The 14464-nt window shown below is 36.9% G+C and overlaps 1 protein-coding gene and 1 non-coding gene across 3 annotated transcripts in view; one reads left to right on the forward strand and one right to left on the reverse strand.

Annotated features, from left to right (window-relative positions):
- OPHN1 (oligophrenin 1) overlaps nt 1-14464 on the forward strand; it is a 583720-nt gene that overhangs the window by 59134 nt on the left and 510122 nt on the right. The window lies entirely within an intron of this gene.
- Nucleotides 3812-3883, reverse strand: TRNAT-GGU (transfer RNA threonine (anticodon GGU)). The gene has a single exon. It is a non-coding gene; the product is annotated as a tRNA-Thr (tRNA).

Genomic DNA, 14464 nt, shown 5'->3' on the forward strand with positions numbered 1-14464 from the left:
CTCTCTACTCTGCCATCTTGGCCTGCTCTCTATTTTATTTATTTCCTCCCTGGTCTTTATTATTTCTTTCCTTCTATCCCTTAACTTTTATTGTAGTTGTAATTGATTTTACAATTTTTGTATTTTAACCTTTGTACTAGCTTATTTAAGTGGTTAATCCACAGCCTTTACTATATATTTGCTTTTGACTGCAGGTTTTTTCCTTCTGTATAATTTATTTCTCATAGCCATTTCTTTTTCACTTAAAGAAGACCCTTTAACACTTCTTGTATGGTGGTTTAATATTGATGACTCTTTTTGTTCTTGCTGTTCTGAGAAGCTCTTTATCTCTCCTTCAATTCTGAATGATATCCTTGCTGCGTAGACTATCCCAGGTTGTAGGTTTTTCCTCTTCAGCTCTTTAAATATATCATGTACTCCCTTCTGGCCTTTGAAGTTTCTGCAGAAAATTCAGCCGATAGTCATATGGGGGTTCCTTTGTATGTGACCCTTTTTTCCTGTTGCTGCCTTTAAATTTCTCTCTTTATCTTTATCTTTTGCCATTTAAATTATGATATGTCATGGTGTGGATTTGTTTTGATTTATTTTCTTTGGGAGCCTTTGTGCTTCCTGTACCTAGAGGTCTGTTTCCTTTTTCATGTTTGCGAAGTGTCCAGCTATAATTTCATTAAGTACATTTTCTACCCCTTTCTCTCTTCTCCTCCTCTGACCCCTATAATATGAATGTTAATATGGTTGTTGTTGTCCCAGAGTTCCCTTAAAGTATCATTTTTCAAAAATTTATTTTTCTTTTTGCTGTTTTGATTGGGTGATTTCCACTATTCTGTCTTCCAGATCACTTTGCATTGTCCTGTATCACCTAATCTGCTGTTATTTCCTTCTAGTGTATTTTTCATTGCAGTTATTTTGTTCTTCAGCCATGACTGGTTCTTTTTTATATTTTCTAGTTCTTTGTTAAAAATCTCACTGTCTTCATCTGTTCTTTTCCTAGCTCAGTTACCATTGTTATTACTATTGCTTTGAACTCTTTATCAGGTGGATTATTTATCTCTGTTTCATTACAGTTTTTTTTTTCAAGATTTTTCCTTGTTCTTTCTTTTGAAACATATCCCTCTGCCTTCTCATTTTGTTTGGCTTTCTTTGTCTCTATGATATTAGGTGAAACAGTTACCCATCTTAGCCTTGAAGGTTGTTCTTGTGTAGGAATGTCCCTATGCAGTCTGTGTGTGTCCAGTGGCTTTGGTGGGAGAGTTGGATCTTAAGTGGGCATGGGTTGCATCTTTTCCTAGGGTATGCTGGCAGCCACCATCTTGGTGGGAGGTAGGGATGGATTTGGAAGTCAGAGACAGAGCCAGAGCTAGGTGCAAACTGAGGCCTCTTCCATTCTCAGTAGCCATTATTGCCCTATTTGGTACAGTGGCAGGGCCTGAGAGGCTGTAACAGGAGCCCTGAGGGAGTTGAGTTTCTCTCAGGTGTGGTTGGGGTCCTGGTTGGGGCTTGAAGGTTTGGGGCTGCACTTCTGTGCTGATTTCGCTTTTCCCCTTGTGTGTACACCTTGGTTAGAGATGTGGTTAGGGCCAGAGGTGTTGGTGCCACAGTAATGAGCTGGTTTCACTCCTGCTGGACAGGGCAGTACCTGCCCTGGAGTGAGGTTTGCTCCTCCCAAATGTGAGCAGGGACACTTATGCTGACAGTGGCTGCCTCTGTCCTGGTTAGAGGCAAGGCTGGGGTCTGAGCTGGCTCCGTTCCCGCTGTGTGCACACTCATTGGCAATGGCAGCTTCTGCCTTAGTGGGCAGCAGCACCAGAGCAAGAGGGGCTGGAGCAGGATCCCAGTGCAAGCTGAGGGGTGCAGTGGGGCAATCCTAGTAAGCTGGCCAGAGCCCCATGCAGTTGTCAATCTGCTGCTTCTGTGCTGTGCTCATGTTCTTCAAGAGTGGAGTCTCGGTTTCTTACAGCCCTTTGGTAAGCCTCACTTTTTCAAACCAGCTAAGGGGGCTTATCTTCCTTGTGTTGGATGCCAGGGCTGAGGTGCCTAGTATTTGTCGCAAAGTTCTCATTCCCCAGGGAGGATCCCATGGTCCAGGATATCCCTTTCCTCTTGTAGGTCTTCCATCAGGGGTGCATGTCCTGAGCAGATAACTTTTCCTCCCTTCCTCCTCGACTCTGTGTGGATCTTCCTTTACAGTCTTGGTTGTAGAAGAGCCATTTTGCCAGTACCCTAGTCAGTTTTACAGGTAGTTTTATTTTTGATGTGTTTGTGAGGGGAAGTGAACTCAGCCATCTTGATCTTTTGCCCCTACTCTCTATTGCTGAGTTCAGCCTTTTTAGATTCCATGTATAAGTGAGAATATACAGTATTTGTCTTTCTCCCTCTGATTTATTTCACTTAGCGTAATGCCTTCAAGGTCCACCCATATTGTTGCAAAAGGAGGCATTTCATTCTTTTTATGGCTGATTAATATTACATTAGATTTATCCAGGCAATATTTAGTTGTTTCTGTGTCTTGGCTATTGTGAATGCAGTGAACACTGGATTGGGTGGCAGTTCTATTTTTAATTTTTTGAGGAACCTCAGTGCTGTTTTCCTTAGTGGCTGTGTATCAATTTACATTCCTACTAACAGTGCACAGGTGATTCCTTTTTCTCCATATCCTCTCCAACACTTGTTATATTTTGTCTTTTTGATAGTAGTCATTCTAACAGGTATAAGGTGATGCTGTATTGGGGTTTTATTGCATTCCATGATGATTAGTAATATTAAACTTTTTTCATTAACATGTTTGGCATTTACATATCTTTTTCTTTGTGAAAATATCTTTTCTGGTCCCTTGCTAATTTTTAAGCAGGTTACTTTTTTTGTCTATTGAGTTGCTTGAATTCACTATATTTTTTGTATATTAATTTAGCAGATGTATAGTTTGCAGGTATTTTCTCCAGTTCTGTAGGTTGTCTCTTCACTCTTGATTATTTCCTTTGCTGTGCAAAACCTTTTTAGTTTGATTCAGTCACATTTGTCTCTTGTACTTTTGTTGCTTTCACTTCTATTGTCATATCCAAAAATTATTTCTAATACCAATGTCAAGGAGCTTTTTCCCTTCTATTTACTTCTAGTAGTTTAATAGTTTTGGGTCTTAAATTCAAGTCGTTAGTACATTTTCAGTTAATCTTTGTGAATGGTGTAAGATAGGAGTCCAGTTTCCTTCCATTGCATTTGTATATCCAGATTTTTCAGCACCATCTTTTGAAAAGACTATGCTTTCCCCATTGAGTATTCTTGGCTCCTTTGTCAAATATTAGTTGGCCATATATATACATGGCCTTATTTCTGGGCTTTCAGTTTGGTTTTATTGGTCTCTGTGTCTATTTCTATGCCTGTACAATTCTGTTTTGACTACTGAAGCTTTGTAATAAAGTTTGAAGTCAGGCATTGTGATGCCTCCAGCTTTTTTCTTTTATCTCAGGATTGTTTTGGCTATTGGGGGTCTTTTGTTGTTCCATGTGAATTTTAGGCTTTTTTGTCTATTTTTGTTAAAATGCCATTGGAGTTTTGATAGAGATTGCATTGATTCTATTTATGGCTTTGGGTAGTATGGCCATTTTAATAATATTAATTCTTCCAATCCATGAATATAGGATCTTTTCATTTATTTGTGTTTATCAGTTTTTTCATCAATGTTTATAATTTTCAGTGTATGGATCTTTCATCTTCTTGGTTAAATTTATTCCTCAGTGTTTCATTCCTTTTGATGCTATTGTAATGCGATTGTTTTGTTTACTTCATTCTTTTTTTTTTTTCCCTCTTCCCTTAATGGAGGCACTGGGGATTGAACCCAGGACCTCATGCACACCAAGCATGGGCTCTACCACTGAGCTGTACCTCCTGCCCCCTACTTCTTTTTTCAGTAGTTCATCGTCAGTGTATTGAGATACAACTTTTTTGTTTAGTGGTCAACATAGTTGCCTTCTATTTATATCTAGATCAGCATTATATTTCCACAGTGGCCCTTAATTGCTATTCATTTAATAAGTCAATGAATTTATCATAACTTATCTTACCATTATTTTAGATATTAAGATTTTTTCCAATGTTTTGCTTTTTTAAATATCTCTAGCCATGTATAGCTGTTCCTCCTCCTCCTCTTTTAAGTACTTTACATACATTATTTCAATCTAATCTTTACAAAAACCTCATGGGGTAGATGCTGTTATTATACCCCTTGTCCCAGGTCACACAGTCAGTAAGTGACAGAAACCTAGATCTGTCAAACTTCAGATGCTCCATTCTACAGCCTGCTCAAAAATTGGATCATACAGTATATGCTGACTTGGATAACTTGCTTTTTTTTTTTTTTTTTTTTTTTTTTAGTAAATTACACATCATAAACATCTCCCATATCATTACAGATTTTTTACTATCATTTAAAAATGTTGCTTAATATTCCATTATATATATCTATAGGACCAAGATCTTATTACTAAATATTTTAGATGATTTCCTTTGTAAATGTAATTAATTTTGTTTCCAGTTTTAACATGGAAAACTTTAAGTATATACAAAATTAAAGAGGATAGTATAAAGAAAATCACCCACCTTCAACAATGATTAACATATGGCCTGTTTAATCTATAACCCTCACCCAATACTTTCCCCCTGGGCCTGGATTAATTTGAATCAAGTTTGCAGACTATCATTTCATCTGTAAATACTTTAGCATTAACAAAGTTTTTTTTTTAAATTGAACTATAGTCAGTTACAATGTGTTAATTTCTGATGTACAGCATAATGTTTCAGTCATGCATATAGATACATATATTCATTTCCATATTCTTTTTCCTTATAGGTTACTACAAGATACTGAATATAGTTCCCTGTGCTCTACAGAAGAAATTTGTTTTTTAAATCTATCTTTATATATAGTAGTTAATATTTGCGAATCTCGAACTCCCAATTTATTCCTTCCTCTCCCTTTCCCTCCAGTAACCATAAGATTGCTTACTATATCTGTGAGTCTTAAACATAGATTTTTATATTGTACAATTATAGTGATAGCATCCTAGTAGCTTGCTAATTCAAGTTACTCTAGAAATGAGTATTCAGAGACAACCTGGAAAGTGGGTAGAGCTAATGATCTCACTTAGGTTGGGAAAAGCACAGTTGGATGTCCATCATCAGTGATCTGCAGATGATAATTCCACATATTTCAAGAAGGGGAAAAGTCCAGATATATGGTTCTTAATCTTGGGTGAACATTGGAAATACCTGAGGTACTTTAAAGATGCTGATGCCTAGGCCACTCCCAGAGATGCTGATGTAATTGCTCTGTGATGGGTGTCTGGCACTGAGAATTTTTTCTTTATTTTGATAAAATATGCATAACATAATATTTATCATTTTCACCATATTTAAGGATACAACTCAGTGGCACTTAGTACATTCAGAATGTCACACAACTCTACACTTCTGGAACTTTTCATTATCTCAAACAAACTGTGTACCCATTAAATAATAGCTCCCTGTTTTCCTGTCCCCTCAGCCCCTGGAAATCACTACACTACTTTTTGCCTCTATGAATTTGCCTGTTCTAGGTATCTGATATAAAGTGGGATTATACAGTATTTGTCCATTTGTGTCAAGCTTATTTCACTTACCATAATATTTTCAAGGTTCATCCACATTGTAGCATGTATCAGAATTTCATTCCTTTTTTATTGACGTATAGTCACTTTACAATGTTGTGTCAATTTCTGGGATACAGTTTCTGGGAATAATATTTAAGTCATACATATACATACATATATTCATTTTCAAATTATTTTGCTTATAGGTTACTACAAGATATTGAATATAGTTCCCCATGCTATACAGTAGAAACTTGTTGTTTATCTATTGTATATATAGTAGTTAGTATCTGCAAATCTCGAACTCCCAATTTAATCCTTCTCACACCCTTAACCCCCCATAACTATAAGTTTGTTTTCTATGTCTGTGAGTCTGTTTATGTTTTGTAAATAAGTTCATTTGTGTCTTTTTTTTTAGATCCACATATAAGTGATATCATATGGTATTTTTCTTGTTTTTCTTTCTCTTTCTTGCTTATTTGACTTAGAATGATGATCTCCAGGTCCATCCATGTTTCATTCTTTTTTATGGCTGAGTAGTATTCCATTGTATAAATATACCACCACTTCTTTATCCAGTCATCTGTCAATGGACATTTAGGTTGTTTCCATGTTTTGGCTATTGTAAATAGTGCTTCTATGAACATTGAGGTGCAGGTGTCTTTTTAAATTAGGGTTCCTTCTGGATATATGCCCAGGAGTGGGATTATTGGGTCATATGGTAAGTCTATTTTTAGTCTTTTGAGGAATCCCCATACTGTTTTCCACAGTGGCTACACCAAACTACATTTCCAGCCACAGTGTAGGAGGGTTCCCTTTTCTCCACACCCTCTCCAGCATTTAATGTTTGTGGACTTTTAAATGGTGGACATTCTGACTGGTATGAAGTGATACCTCACTGTAGTTTTGATTTGCATTTCTCTGATAATTAGTGATATTCAGCATTTTTTTCATGTGCCTGTTGGCCATTTGTATGTCTTTATTGGAGAATTGCTTGTGTAGGTCTTCTGCCTATTTTTGGATTCATTCCTTTTTAAAGTTGAATAATATTTCATTGTATGTATTACCACATTTTGTATGTATATTCATCTGCTGATGGACATTTGGCTATTTTCTGCCTTTTGGCTGTTGTGAATAATGCTGCTATGAAAACTGATGTACAATTATCTGCTTAAATCCCTGCTTTCAATTCTTATAAATAGAAACCCAGAGTGAAATTGCTGGAACATATGGTAATTCTATGTTTAGTTTCTTGAAGAACAACCATACCGTTTTCTATAGTGTCTGCACCATTCAATTGTCCAGCCAGCAATACACAAGGGTTCCAATTTCTTCTAGTAGCCATATTAATTGGGTGTCCAGTGGTATCTCATGGTTTTGATTTGTATTTCCCTAAATGGCTAGTGATATTCAGAGTCTTTTCTTATGGTTATTGGCTATTTCTATATCATTTTTGGAGAAATATCTATTCAATTCCTGTGCCCATTTTTTGAATTGGATCTTTGTGGGATTTTTTTTTCTTGGTTGTTGTTAAGTAGTAGGAGCTCTTTATTCTGAATATTAATCACTTATCAGATATATAACTTACAGATAGTTTCTTTCATTATGTGCTTTGCCTTTTCAATCTCTTGTTAGTGTCTTTTAGTGTACAAAAGCTTTAGATTTTGATGAAATCTGTTTTATCTATTTTTTCTCTTGTTCCTGTACTTTCAGTGTCATATCCAGGAAATCATTTCCAAAACCAATATCGTAATGATTTCTCCCTATCTCTTCTTCCAGTAATTTTACTGTTTAAGTTCTTATTTAGGTCTTTGATCCATTTTTATTTAATTTTTATATATTATATAAGGTAAAGGTCCATCTTCATTTTTTTGTATGTGGATATCCAGTTTACCCAAGACCACTTGTTGAAAAGATTGTTCTTTCCCCATTGAATGGTCTTGGTATTTCTATTGAAAATCTATTGACTATATATGCAGAGGTTTATTTCTGGGATCTCTATTGTATTCCAGTGGTCTATATGTCTGCCCTTATGCCAGTACTACATGATTTTGATTAGTATACCTTTGAAATAAGTTTTGAAACTAGGAATTGAGTCCTCCATCTTTGTTCTTTTTCAAGATTGCTTTGGCCATTTGGGGGTCCAAACTGAGGCCATTCAGATCCTTATGGATTTAGGATTGTTTTTTTCTGTTTCTGCAAAAAATTCTGCTGGGATTTTGATAGGGCTTGCATTGAATCTGTACGTTGCTTTGGATAGTATTGTCATGTTAGCAGTATTAAGTCTTTCATTCCATGAACACAGTATATCTTTCCACTTACTGGTCTTCTGTAATTTTTTCAGCAGTTTTTTTTTTATAGTTTTCAGTATAGAAATCTTTTACCTCCTTGATCAGGTTTATTTCTAAGTATTTTATTCTTTTTGATGCTATTGTAAATGGAATTCTTAATTTCCTTTTTGTTTTGTTCATCATTAGTTTTTAGAAATGTAAGTGATTTGTGAGTGTAAGTTTTGTGTCCTGCAAGTTTGATGAATTTGTTTATTAGAGCTAATATTTTCTTGTGTGGAATTTTTAGGATTTTCTAGATATAAGATCATGTCATCTGTGAACAAAGATAATTTTACTTCTTTTCCAATTTGGATGATTTTACTTTCTTTTTATTCCCTTGTTGCTCTGACTAGAACTTCCAGTATATGTTGAATGGAAGTGGTGAAAGCAGATCTCCTGGTTCCTGGTTCCTGACCTTAGAGGAAAAGCTTTCAGTGTTTCACCATTGAGTGTGATGTTAGCTGTGGGCTTGTTATATATGCCCTTAATCATGCCAAGGAAGTTTTTTTCTACTCCTAGTTCATTGAATATTTTTACCATGAAAGGGTGTTGAATTTTGTCAATTTTTTTTTTTTTGCATTGGTTGAGATGATCATGTATTTATTTCTTCATCCTATTAATGTGCTGCATTGCATTGATTGATTTTTGTGTGTGTGTATGTAGACATCCTTGTATTTCAGGAATAAAACCTATCTGGTCATGTTGTGTAATCCTTTTAATATGCTGTTGAATTTGGTTTGCTTGTATTTTGTTGAGAATTTTTGCATAAATATTCATAAATGATACTGGCTTATACTTTTCTTTTCCCGTAGTGTTTCTATCTGGGTTTAGTATCAGGGTAATGTTGGCCTCATAGAATCAGTTAGGAAGTGTTATCTCCTTTTCTATTTTTTGAAGGGCTGAAAAAGGATTGGTTAATGAGAATTTTAAAAGCTCCCCAAGGTGATTTGACTAGGCACCTAGGGTTGATAACCAGTGCTTAGCAAAGTATGGTCCTTGTGCCAGCTAATTGGCATCACATGGGAGCTTGTTAAAAGTGTAGACTCTTGGGTCCCACCCCACACCTACTGAATCAGAATCAACATTTTAAACAAGATCTTCAGGATCTTAAATCTTAAAGTTTGGGACATGCTGGTCTATATTAGGCTCATAACAGGTGTCCCAGATTGTCTGTGAGACTCATTTGGGGTAATTGTTTCCCAGACCCCACTAAGACCCACTGAATCAGACTCTGGAGGGGAAGAGCCTCCTGAGCTCTCTTTTAAAAATGTTTAAACAGTAACCCAGGCAATTTTTAATTTCTGTGAAATTTTGGAAAAGCTGTCTAGGTGATGGAGCTTAGTAGTGCAGTGATCCTCACCCTTGGGTATTCTGGAGCAGAGAGACCTAGTTGGGGTCAGGATGGTGGGAAGCAATGGGGGAGTGGTTGTAGTTGTTGGTGCAGGAGGTGGGAAGAGAGACATGCTTTTAACTCATACCCTTCTGTACAGGTTTGAGTATTTTTTCCCCATGAACATGTATTGCTTTCAAAGTAAAACAAAAACAAAAACAAAAAGATGGGATTTTGATTTACATTCTGGGAGTTCTGATGTGGGGCTGGGAACCTATGGTGTTCAAAAATATCTCCCAGCTGAATTGGTAGCAGCTTTCCAATTGTTCTGCTTGCCACCAGTTTCTTACCCACTTCAGTGCAATCTTGTCCCTGTTGCTTGGGATATCTTCCTAAAAAACAAATCTGATCGGACACTCAATAGATATTTGTTGAATGTATTAATCCCTTTTACTCCTTGCTTGCAGTTGACTCCCCACTGTCTAAAAGAATTAATACCAAACTTCTTTTTTACTGAAGTATAGTCGATTTACAATGTTGTATTAATTTTTGGTGTACAGCATAGTGAGTCAATTTTACACACACAGATATATATATATACCTTTTCATATTCTTTTTCATTATAGGCCATTACAAGGTATTGGATATAGTTCCCTGTGCAATACAGTAGGACCTTGTTGCTTTATCTATTTTATATGTAGTAGTTAGTATCTGCAAATCCCGATCTCCCAATTTATCCCTTCCCACCCCCTTTCCTCCCTGGTAACCATAACTTCTAAACTTCTTAATAAGGCATGTAAGACCCTTTATAATCTTGACTGCAGCCCACCAGCCCTCTTCAAGCTTCCTTTCCTATCCTTTAATTAACCCACCAGACTACTTACTGCTTCCTGAACATATTCAGCATTCTTGTGCCTCATATACTATCTTTAAGATTCTGTTCTTTGCCTGTGCTGTTCTCTTTGCCCGTCATGCCCATTATACATTTTCTCAGACTGGAAAATGTGCTCATTCTTCAAGTTCTAGATCAAAATTATTCTCTTCTTTGTAGCTTTCTGCATCTCACCCAAAGACAGTCAGGTGACCCCTCTTATATTCTTCCAGTGATTTATACTTTTATTGTTGCATTCACACCATTCTGTTGTAATTATCTAATGTCTATGTCCCTCCTATGAGCTCCTCCAGGTCAGGGACAATGTCTTCTTTGTCTCCATCACACATAGCACCTAGCAAAGTTTTGTCAGATAAGTGCTCACTGCAAGTTTATAGCCCAATCATTTATTCATTCTGCAAATACTTCTTTTTTTTTTTTTTTGACTGGCGGTACTGGGGATTGAACCCAGGACCTTGTGCATGCTAATCATGCATTCTACCACTGAGCTATACCCACCCACCTACGGATATGTATGGAACATTTTCTGAATGCCAGGCACTCTTCTGTGTGTTGCTGATACAGTAGTGAAAGTGGCAGACCAAGTCCTTTTTCTATGGAACTTGGATTTTAATGGGGAGACATACAAGATACACTAGTAGACACTCAAGATATTTTCTGATAGTTGTTAGTTGCCTGAAGAAAATGCAACAGGGTAATGGGATAGACAATATTATATGTTTTATATTAAAAAGATACTTCTGGCTTCTGGGAGTGGAATGAATTATGGGACACAAGTGGAAGCAGGGAAACCAGTTCCAAGGCTATTGCAATAATCTGGGCAAAAGATGATGGAGCCTGAACTAAAGTGGTGGTGGAGGTGGTGAGAAGCACCTAGGGATTCAGGACATTACTTAGAAAGTGGAGCCATAATTGCTTATTACATAATTGCTTATTAAATGAGACGGAGAAGGGGAGGAGTAGGCGGAAAAGGATCAAGGTTGATCCTTAAGTTTTTTTGGCTTGAGAACCTGGGTGGTGCGTGCATGCATGCATGCATGCATGTGTGCATGTGTGTGCATTCATGCGTGAGAAAGAGCAAGAGGAGATACTGAGAGTTTCGCTGGGCATAATATTTGACACGCCTAATTGAAATGAATAAAACAAGGTTAGCTTTTGTCAGTCTAAAATTTTTATCAGCTATGTAGCATGAGCAAACCTTCATTCCACTTTTGCTCATTGGTCTCTAATTTGTGAGAGCAGAAGGGAGAGAAGTAAGCATCTTGACAGTTAAAAATCACTTTGCTGAGGCATTAAAGTTGCTAACATTTACCTAGGTTTTTCTTATAGCCTAATCTTTGCAAATGTTAGATGGAGACAAGATGTTGTTTGCCCCTCCCTGTCCTTACTCAGTTTACAGAATAACCTGACCCATACAGCTGGCCTTTAATGAGGGCTGTGTAGGTTAATAACAGTTGTGGATAGATTGGCTACAAAAGGTTAACTGGTGGGTGGCAGGGAAAATAGCTGAGCTGTCAGAGCCAAATATGGGTGTTAGTTCCCCCAGTATCGATGATAATTTGCTGGTAGCAAACTATTCTTAGAAATAAGACACTGCTAAACAGTAAGGATGATTGTTCAGTATTGGGTTTGGCCTTATTTGAAACATTAGACCCTAGCGTTTGGATACCAGCCTACTGAGGCCACAGGCAAAAACTACTAGCACAGACTCAAGATTTTTAAATTTCTGGAACTCGATGCTATATTCTAGGAGACTGCTGCCAAGGTGGGGCTGGCCACAGAGGTCTGCTTTTTCTGCCACAGAAAATAACTGCTCTTGGAAATACATCCTTAAAAAGGAAAGGGTTTATTCACTATAATCTCTTGGCTAGTTTCAGGAAGGGGTTTAATTTGTCTTTGATAAGCAATGAGTTTGGATGGAGTTATTACAATTTGTGTCCAGGAAAATCAGAAAAGCTATTTTTTTCCCCTCAGTGCGTCTTCTCAAAAGTTTCTGTTTAGCAGTTGGCCCTTCTGTTTGGGTGCTAGAGGCTTTGGTTTCTCTCTCTAGCTGCTCATATTGTATTAATGAATTAGGATCCAGGAATTAGAATTTTTATTCCAACTGATTTACTTTCAGGTTGATAAGTAACAGACACAAAGAGTTCATTGTTTCTGATCCATAAGGTAGAGTACATCATGCAGACTTGTGGGAAGAATTTCACAGTAGGCATTAAAAATAATAAATTATATTAATAAGCACAGTCTCTTCAATTCCACCTTCTTGATTCTTGAGATGCAGCTGATAAACAACCACTCATTTTTTGTTGTTGTTGTTGTACTGAAACACGTGGATACAACAGAGCAAACATTTTGATGTTTTATGAATACTTTTCCAAACTTTTCTTACTTGCCCCTAACTCAGACTCACTTGGCTTTCAAATATGAACAACAGAGTCTAATGGAATTTACTGTTTGTGTGTGTGTTTTTTTTTTAAATGAATGGTTGTTAAGGAACATCTGGTTACAGTTAATGAAGTTCTGTGTGTGTGTGTGTGTGTGTGTGTGTGTGTGTCTAATATGTCTCCTGTTGCAAGGTTCATTTCATTGCCAGATTCAGATCATCTTATTATTGCTCTGGACTCTAGAGAAGGTTTTATTAATTACACATTTTAGAGTGTGATGAAATGTAGTGTACATTTTTCTTTTTCTTTTTCTTTTTCTTTTTCTTTTTCTTTTTCTTTTTCTTTTTCTTTTCTTCTCATTTACCAAGCAAAAGATAACTGATCTTTTCCCACTGTTCTAACTTAATAGGACAGTTGCAGTGTAGCAGTCTTATTTGTTACATTGGCCTATGGAGCAAAAACTTTCAGGGGTTGATGAGATCTTAATTATTTTATCCAGTTATTTCTGGGAGGGGTGAGTAATATACTATTGGAATTTTGGACAGCAAAGTTCTTCATTGTGTTAGTCTATGTTCTGGGCACTGCTAGCTGTCTAGTATCCTAGCTGTCCCTCCTTCCCTCCCCTGCAAAAAAAAGCTAGTAGTGTTCTCCGAGTCATTGTGCCAACCAGAATCACCTCCACACCTTTCCAGGTGCCCCTGGGGAGTAATACTGCCTTGAGATTGAGAATTACTGATCTACTTTAAATCCCTTATATTTCAGAGGAGGAGACTAAGGATCAGAGAGACCTGCTCAAGGTATACAACTATTGACAAAATTGGACTGAAACCCAACTGTCCTGAATTCTGGCCTACTGCCCTTTCTTGCAATATATATTGAAGGGCTCGTTTAAACACTTTTATGCTGATGCCTTTAGTGCTTTTAGGGATTTTTGACTGCTGGTAACATATTCCTAAGCATCCATATGATCAAAAGGTAGTAAAAGCTGGAATTTAATTAAATAGTATACTCTAATTTTATTCATCCTAGAAACTTACTGCATGTCTGTTGTGTGGCAGTTTGGAAAAATGGTACCTCTTATAAGCCTCTACTTGAAAAACAAATGGGAAGGGGAGGTGATATGAAGGAAGTTGTTTAAGCATCTAGAGCATTATCTTTTTTAAGCTGATATGTAATGAATGAAATACTTACAGTCTTTTCTTTCCTTGCATGTCTCCTTTCCAGTACTCACTAGGAATCAAATATTAATCACCAGCGTCATTTTCTTTTTCCTTCAGTAACCCCTCCCCTATAAGTTGTAGGTGATGGACAGATTTCTCCTCATTTTCTAGTTATTAAGTCCAGGTCAGAGTGTGGACTGATCAGGTGCCTAGCTAAGGTTCCTGCTTGGGGAAATGATTCTGAACTCACTCCCAGGTCAAGTAGTGGCTTCTGGGTCTTGGCTTTGTCACCAGTAAAACTGAGTCAAAGATGTAAACAGAGAACAGTCTTCTCTGTCATGGGGTTTCTGCTTAAAATTACCAAATGTGATTAGATCTCTCATGGATGAGAGAAAGAATTGAAAGTACAAGTTGGAGCTTTCTGAGGATCCCTGGGGTTTTTACTCTTTTGGACAGCCTGTTGTTTTCCATTTGTTTTTCCCTTGTTTTCCGTGTTGAGCTTCCCATTGGATGATTTTCCTCCAGAACCTCCTGTTTAATTGTTTTTTGATGATGCCAAAACATTTTCTGAGTGGACTTAGGCAGTCTGCATTTGTTCTGAGATGAGGGGTGATCTGTGTTTTTTCTTATTCATCTTTGGTCCCATTGAGGAGCATTTTCTTTTTTTTTTTTAATTCATTTTTAAAAATTGAAATGTAGTCAATTTGCAATGCTATGTTAATTTCTGATGTACAGCATAGTGATTCA

The sequence above is a fragment of the Camelus dromedarius genome, chromosome X (assembly GCF_036321535.1).
Source record: "Camelus dromedarius isolate mCamDro1 chromosome X, mCamDro1.pat, whole genome shotgun sequence".
NCBI classification, from domain to species: domain Eukaryota; kingdom Metazoa; phylum Chordata; class Mammalia; order Artiodactyla; family Camelidae; genus Camelus; species Camelus dromedarius.